This window comes from Malania oleifera, chromosome 1 (assembly GCF_029873635.1).
Source record: "Malania oleifera isolate guangnan ecotype guangnan chromosome 1, ASM2987363v1, whole genome shotgun sequence".
Classification (NCBI taxonomy): domain Eukaryota; kingdom Viridiplantae; phylum Streptophyta; class Magnoliopsida; order Santalales; family Ximeniaceae; genus Malania; species Malania oleifera.
In genome coordinates, this window is record NC_080417.1 from 105,026,345 (window position 1) to 105,035,309 (window position 8,965).

Below are 8,965 nucleotides of genomic sequence, written 5' to 3' on the forward strand. Positions count from 1 at the left end.
AGGTGAAAGTTGAGCATCGGAGATTGGCGGGATCATTACAGCCGCTTTATATTCCTAAATGGAAGTGGGAGCATATAGCGATGGATTTTGTCACAAGATTACCACCTACACTTCATGGACAGAATGCCATTTGGGTAGTTGTAGATCGACTTACAAAGACTGCCCATTTTCTACCTATCAGAGTTAATTATTCCTTAAATAGATTAGTAGAGTTGTATATACAAGAGATAGTTAGAATGCATGGCGTGCCAGTGTCCATAGTTTCAGACCGAGACCCACGGTTCACATCCCGTTTCTAGAGGAGTTTGCAAGGAACCATGGGTTCTCAGTTATCATTTAGTACAACATTTCATTATCGGACTAATGGACAGATAAAGAGGATGATATAGATATTGGAGGATATGCTATGTGCATATGTGCTGGATTTTGGAGGCAGTCAGATACGGTTTATGTCACTAGTTAAGTTTGCGTATAATAACAGCTATCAGACCAGCATTGGGATGGCACCATTTGAGGCATTATATGGCAGGAGGTGCCAATCCCTGTTATATTGGGATGATATTGGGGAACGTCAGATTTTGGGGCCAGAGCCAATACAACAGACTCATGATAAAGTCAGACTCATCAGAGACAAGATCAGAACAGCACAGAGTCGACAGAAGAATTATGTAGATACTTGCCGACGAGAATTGGAGTTTGACGTTCATGTTTTTTTGAGGGTGGCATCGTTAAAAAAAGTTATGAGATTTGGGAGGAAGGTTAAGCGAAGCCCTAGGTATATTGGACCATTCCAGATTCTCGAAAGAGTGGGTCTAGTTGCCTACAAGTTGGCATTACCATTGATTTTATCTAGAATTCACGAAGTATTTCACGTTTCCATGTTGAGGAAATACATCACAGATCCCTCCCATGTGATCAGATATTAGGCACTGGAGCTTAGTGATGCCTCGTCTGATGAAGAAGTGCCAGTGTAGATTTTGGATCGGAAAGAACAAGAGCTGCGTATGAAAAGTATACCACTGGTAAAAGTTATGTGACACAACCATGCAGTAGAGGAAGCTTCTTGGGAATTAGAAGAGTAGATGTGCTGGAGATACCCGCACCTGTTCAGTGTGAACCAAGGTTAAGGTATGTATTTTGATTTGTATAGTATAGGATAGGTAGTATTTTGGTTTTAATTAAGAATGGTTTTGGGGAGAATTTTCTTTCAATGGTTGTAATCTCCTAGAACCCTCCTTTGTAACCATGGTATTCCTCCTCCAAAAGTGAGGGTAATTAAAAAAAAATGGTGGTGTTTCTTCTTGCTAATGGAAATGTGATAAATGACAAATTTTGAAGAAGAAATTTTATAAGGAGGGGAGAATGTAGAGACCCAAAAAATAAAATAATAAAAGAAATTAGAAAAAAGAGATTTTTGGCTGGGAGAGGAGAAAACCGGCGACGATTTTCTGGAGTGGATAGAAAATCATCGACAGTTATGGGGATTTACCACCGAGCGGTAACAGGTAAATGGTAAAAAATGAGTCGGATAAATAGAAAATCGGCGACGGTTTTCTGAGGGTTAGAGAAAATCATCAACGATTTTTTCTGCACTGAGCTTGATAAGGAAGTCCCGCGAGTCATTTTTTTTTATAACAAAACAAAAACCCTCTCTCACTCTTTTGTAAACCCACGACTCTCTCTCCCTTCTCTCTACGATTCCACTCCGATCGTAGTTTGAATCAATGATCAGGAACCACCATGAGGTTCCTCGGAAGATTCTCTATAGCTTAGGCGGAGTAGATTTTCAAGTTAGGGTTCTAGGACACCACTCCAAAATGGAGGTAAGGGTGTTAAATATTAGTTTTAATTGTTAGATTGGAGTGTTTGGGACCTAGGGAATATTAAATGTTAATGTTCTAGGAGTTGAGCTGAATAATTTAGGGAAAAATAAATTTCAGGCTTTCGAGCTGTGAATGGTTAGGAGTGTATGATTTAGGGTGATAGAGGACCTCTCAGTACGTCAGGCAAGGGGAATAAATTATAACAGTCTTTTATGAAAATTACTGATTGGGAAATATGAGAAATTGAGTTATGATATTTTACTTGAAATTATTATGATATGAATATTAGATGAAAATTGTGTGGCATATGATTTATGCTGAAATGTATTTGAAATTGAGTTAAATGATTTACATTGAGAATAATGAGGTTACGAAATGTGTATTGAAATATGAGATTTGAAATGGGAAAAATGATGAAAAGTGATATATATACTAAAAAGTATCTTCTGAGAAATGATGAAATATAAGATATGGAAATGATTTATGAAGAACTGTTGAATAACGTGAAATGAGATATGTATACGTTATTATGAGATGAAATGAGTATTGATTTGATGAAATATTATTGAAATGATGAAATGAGTTGGGAATACTGAAAATGCAAATATTGCAATGTTAACACAACAATGAGAATGTAGAAATATGAATACTGAAATGTGAATATGAGAAAATGAATATTATAATAAGAATATTGTAATGTGAATGCTGAAATGAGATTATTGAAATGTACATATGAAAATGAGAATATTGCAACGTGAATACTGCAATATGAATGTGAAATGTGAAAATTGAAATAAGAATACTGGAAATGTGATAAATTGCAATGTGAATACTACAATTGTGAGTACTGAAATGTGAATGATGAGATGTGGAAATGAAAACCCTAACAAATGGATTGTGATATTGAGCACGGTACTGTTGCAAGTGGTGATTAAGTACAACCATACGGACTCGTGGAGCATGTGGTGTGATAGTTTGAATGAGCTAGTGTGAAGGGTAGTTTTGCCCCTTAAGTCCGAATTAGGGTATATGGCAGGCCATTCATACTGCAGACGAATATGTGGATTGTTTATTTTGATCTAACTGAGTCGGCCCGTAAAGATATGAAGAATTATAGTAATTAAACAATAAAAGAAAGGAGAGAAAAAGGGAATTTCAGTAGGGTCTCGTTGACGAGTGAAGAAGTGCTCATCGATGGGAATGCATGACTTGTCGATAAGAAATTACCGAGAGGACTATTTGCAGAACTTGAAACTCATCGATGAGGAGAAGGTGTTCGTCGATGTGCTCCCTTCATTGACTCATCAACGAGGCGACGTGTCTCGTCGTTGAGGCCACGTGGATCAGCAGCCTATAAAAGGCCAAAAATCACTTTTTTACGGGAGAATCATGTAGAACCCCCTTTCTCTCTCTGAAAATTGGTTTCCTTTACCGTCTCTCTAGAAATTCAGCCTCATTTCACGCCGGTTTGACAATCCGAAGCCGCCACGTTACTCCTGGGAAGATTCTCTACAAATTTTATAAAGTGATTTGTTGGTTAAGCCAACTTGGGCACCATCCCAAAATTTGGGTAAGTTAATTATTTTAATATTTATTAATATATTTGGTATTTCTGGGCTGAGGGAAGGTATTAGATGGGTTTATATTGAAGTTTTGTTGGGAAAAATGTAAATTTCAGGATGTTGAGCTGGGGAACATCACAAGTGTAATTTTGGAGTAATTGGTGGGCTTCTTAGTAGGCCAGGTAAGGGAATAAACTAAGTAAGTATTTTTCATGAAATTATTTACCATGTTACAGCATTTATTTTCAGAAATTATGTATGTAATAGCATAATATTTGGGAATACTGCTGTTGAACAGGAAAATGGATTTAATGTTAATTAATAGAAAATATGATTTCATATAAGGTTTTATGCCTAAAGGTATTATTCATATTTGTGTGGCATGAGTATTATTTCCATGAAGTTATGTAATATCACAATATTATGTTTTCAGAATAAGCATATCATCACTCTATTCAGGAAGATATTAAAAACGGTACATGAATTATGTTTAAAGTATGGTATTGAAACAGTATAGGGATTTCAAAACTATGTATGTTAAAATATGCCGATGTAAGGGTTGTGGTTTTACATGATATACTATGCTGGCATAAAGGTCATGGTTTTACATGATATACTATGCCAGTCTAAGGGCCGTGATTTTACATAATATACTATGCCGACGCAAGGGTCGTGGTTTTACATGTTATACTATGTCGGCGTAAGGGTCGTGATTTACATGATATAATATGCTGGCGTAAGAGCTGTGGTTTACATAATATGATATGCAAAAATTTATGAAAACATTATCTTGACAAATACTATTATGAAATAGTCATGTATCATTATATGAAACTTACTATATGTTATCAGAACCCGGATAACTTGGTTTAGGCTTTCACGAAATACAATACCGTAACTATATGTTCACCATCATGTATATGTTAGTGCTACCATATGTCGTAAGGGACTGTGGGAGAACGGTAGTCGATGTGGTTTTATGGTAGTGCAGGCATCCCTCTGGCAGTCTGGACCAGGATAGGCAGACCCATCGTATTTACAGACTTATGTTGATCTAGCGTGGTCGGCCAACCATTTCTAGGTCCCGCCTTCGAGTTACACAACCAAGTCATGTGGGGGTAAGACATGACACCAGCCAGCTATTCATCCGGGGTGTTATTTCATGTATAGGTATATAAGATGATTTTCATGTATAGAAACTTAGTATGTTATACCATGTTATGATAAACTATGTTTTATCCAGATATGATACATACAGTTTTATCAAATATGATTTATGAATTGTTACATGTATAACACGAAAATAATCATATTGCCACACACTGATGTTGGTTTATTTCTCTTACTGAGAGGTGTCTTACCCCAGATATATAAACATTTTAGGAAACCCAGATAGAAGAGCGGATAGAGCTCTGCAATGTTAGAGGTCGACTGTTCTACCCTGTAAGAAGGGTAAGTCGTTATGCTAGGGACTGCTGGATTTTTGGGTTATGACCCTAGGACACTTTTTGGTCTTTTTGGGATGTGTATATGTATATGAAAGTTTTGGTAGAACTCTGGTATTGTGTTGATTGGATGACTTGATATGTATATGATGTATGTTTTTCGCTGCCTAGGTATTAGAGGTGTATGACAGGGTTAGCCCCAGTATCCATGGATCTGGATGGAGTGTTTTTATGGTTATTATAGATGTTTTATGAAAAAAAAAATGTTTATATTGTAAAATAGGCAGGTCGTTATAGTTTTGTATCAGAGCCTAAGTTGTTAGGTTCTATAGACTTTAGAGTGCAGCGGAAACAATACCATAGTATAGGAAAAGGATTTGAGGTTTTGTTCTGCAATTGGAGGTAGGACTTCCATGGCGGTTTCTATGCCTTTCCTGGAGTGACGACTTTAGGAAAGCCAGAGTAAACTATTTTCAGGTTGTGTTTCTAAAGTGTAGGACTAAATCTTGAATTAAGAGAAGGATGTCAAGATAGGGGATTTTGGTTAGATGCGTAAATTATAAGAATAGGGCCCTTGAGCCATGTTTATTATTTTTTCAAGATGGACCCTAGAGGAGGTAATGCCCATACAAGCGGTACTGACGGTGCAGGGCCCTCGAGTGCAGGTGGGGCTGATTCGGATGCAGTACTATGCAGTGTAGCTTAGCAAGTTATGGCTGAGATCGCTAGGAGCTCCAGAGAGTAGGGAGGCCCGTCTGCAGGCTATGGGTGCATGATAGAGAAATTCATCAAGATGAATCCTCCAACATTTTCAGGAGGTGTTGATCCTGTAGTTGCTGAAAATTGGATGTAGGAGATTGAAAAAGTATTGGCAGTATTGCAGTGTATGGAGGAGTAGAGGGTCTTCTTCACCACCTATAAATTGACAAGGGAGGCCGAGAGGTGGTGGACTGCTATGAAACTCTTGAAGTAGTAGAGGACGACGCCGATAACTATGTCATAGGACCTATTTAAAGAATTATTCTTTGATAGATATTTTCCAGCCATTATAAGAGAGGCCAAAGTGGAAGAGTTCCTAAATCTAAAGTAGGGACAACAGTCAGTCCAGCAATATGTGGCGAGGTTCATAGAGTTGTCCCATTTCACCTCGTATGTTGTTCTAGATGAAATAAAGAAGGCGAGATAGTTCGAAAGAGGATTGAGACATGGAATATACAAAAAGGTAGTAGTGTTGAAGATACAAGATTTTACTGAGTTGGTCAACAGAGCAACATTGGCTAAGGATAGTGAGCACATGGATGCAGAGGAGCAGAGATAAAGAAAGAGATCTATGTCTTCAGGCTTCCAATAGGGATCTAGGAAGGGTCAGTGGAGGAGAGGAAACTATGGCAGATAACAGAGGCAGGAGACTGGAGCTCGTGAGTTTCAGGCAGTGCAGAATTTCCCTGTATGTCAGACTTGTGGAAAGAGACACTTGGGAGAGTTTCAAGTGGGGAGAGTCGTCTACTATCGCTGCGGTAGGCAGGGACATCTGGTGCGAGATTGCCCTACACCACCTGGTATCGCTCCTGCTCCCAGACCTTATCGAGGAGGCTACCTGGCGCCCTGTGGAGGCCAGTAGAGGAATGTAGCTCCGACGAGGGTCTATGCTTTGACGCCTGGAGATGCCGAGACCGTAGGCGATGTCATAACAGGTACCTTTAATGTTTTATCATATCAAGTAATTGTTTTATTTGATTCAGGTGCCACCCACTCCTTTGTGTCTGCGGCCTATATTAAATTGTCTGGAAATGAGACCCAATTATTAGATGTAGAGTTGTCGGTTACTACTCCGACAGGGTCAGTGGTGCAATGTCGTAGGGTGCTCAGGGGTTATCTGATAGAAATTCAATAGAGAGTACTACCAGCTGATCTTATTGAGCTTAATATGCATGGATTTGATGTAATACTGGGTATAGATTGGCTGGCAGCTAACTTCGCTAATATTGACTGTCATCTAAAAGATGTGACTTTTAGACCACCAGGAAAGCAAGAATTCAAATTTGTGGGATCGTACGTGAGTTCCCCGCCACAGTTAGTGTCAATACTCTTAGACGGTTGTTGGAGGTTTATGGCCTTTGTAAAGGAGGTGTCAGAAAGTGAATTGAAGCTGGGCAATACACCAGTGGTTAAGGAGTTTTTAGACATTTTTTCAAAAGATCTACCTGGGTTGCCTCCTGACCACGAGGTAGATTTCTCTATTGATCTACTTCCTGGGATGGCACCAATCTCTAAAGCCCCTTACCCGAATGGTTCCGATGGAGTTGGGAGAGCTAAAGGATTAGTTGCAAGACTTACTAGATAAGGGTTTTACTCGGCCCAGTGTATCACCGTGGGTAGCTCTAGTGTTATTTGTAAAGAAGAAAGACGGGTCTATGAGGATGTGTATTAATTTCAAGGAGATAAACAAGGTAACCATTAAGAACAGGTATCCTCTACCTCGTATAGATGATTTATTTAACCAACTTCAGGGTATGCGGGTCTATTCCAAGATTGACCTCAGATCAGGTTACCACCAAGTGAAAGTTAAAGTAGAAGCCGTCTCGAAGACAACCTTCAGGACCAAGTATGGGCATTATGAATTCCTCGTTATGCCTTTTGGACTGACGAATGCTCTTGCTATGCTCATGGATTTAATGGATGAATCTTTCATCAGTATTTAGACTAGTTCGTTGTAGTTTTCATTGATGACTTACTGGTATACTCGAGGAGCTTTGAGGAGCATGAGACACACTTACAGCTAGTACTTCAGATGCTCAAGGAAAAGAAATTGTATGCCAAGTTTAACAAATGTGAATTGGCTAGAGAAAGTGTCGATTCTAGGGCATGTTATATCAGGAGATGGAATTTTAGTGGATCCCAATAAGATAGAGGCTGTGATAAATTGGGAAAGGCCGAGGAATGTTCAAGAGATTAGGAGTTTCTTAGGATTGACTGGATATTACCGTTAGTTTGTAGAGGGATTCTCGAGACTATTAGGGCCTTTGACGTGTCTGACCAGAAAGAATGCCAGATTTGTATAGGATGATGAAGGCGAATAGAGCTTCTAGGAATTAAAGTAGCGACTCGTCATTGCACCAATATTGATGATTCCATCGGGGGGTGATGGCTATGTAATTTACAGTGACACATCTTTGAAATGGCTTAGATGTGTATTTATGCAGCTTGGTAGGGTTGTGGCTTATGCCTCTTAATAGTTGAAAAAGTATGAAAAGAACTACCCTACCCACAATCTGGAATTGGCTGTAGTGGTACACGCGTTAAAGATTTGGAGGCATTACTTGTACGGTGAGAGATGTGAGATATTCTTCGATCACAAAATTTTGAAGTACTTTTTCACTCAAAAGGAGCTGAACATGAGATAGAGAAGGTGGTTGGAACTTATTAAAGATTATGACTACACTATCAGTTACCATCTAGGGAAAGCAAACGTGGTATCTGATGCTTTGAGCAGGAAATCAATGGGACCAGCACTGGCAGCTATGGAGGTTCAGCATCCGATCCAGATTGATCTGGAGAGACTCGGTGTAGAGTTGGTAGACAATAATCCTTAGGCATTTATTACCAACCTGGTAGTGCAGCCTACTCTACAGGAAAGGATTAATTGTAACGACCTGCTTATCTTATCATATAATTAAGCAAAAATAATATAGTCCACTCGAACCTGTGGGTAACAGGGATGCACACCTAATATACATAGCGGAAACCTAAGCAGCAGTAAATATAAAATCACATCCTCAAACCATAAAATACATAATTCCAGAGCTAACTATAAATTATCATGTTTTATATTTATATATTATCTCCAAAATATCCAAAAATACCAAAAAGTATTTCCTAGGATCTTACAACAAAACCGTTGATCCTAGTTCCACTTGCCCTCCTAATGAGATAGCTCAATAGACTCAATGGTGGCCATGATCCGCTGGTCTTTCTGGGTTTCCTGAAAATTATTTAAGTTTGGGGGTGAGACACTTCTCAGTAAGGGAAAATAAACTAAATATAGCTATGTGACAACATGAATATTTGATGCAATTATAAATATGCAGTACATTTCATATACCTGAAACATTCATCATAACATACTGAATAATCA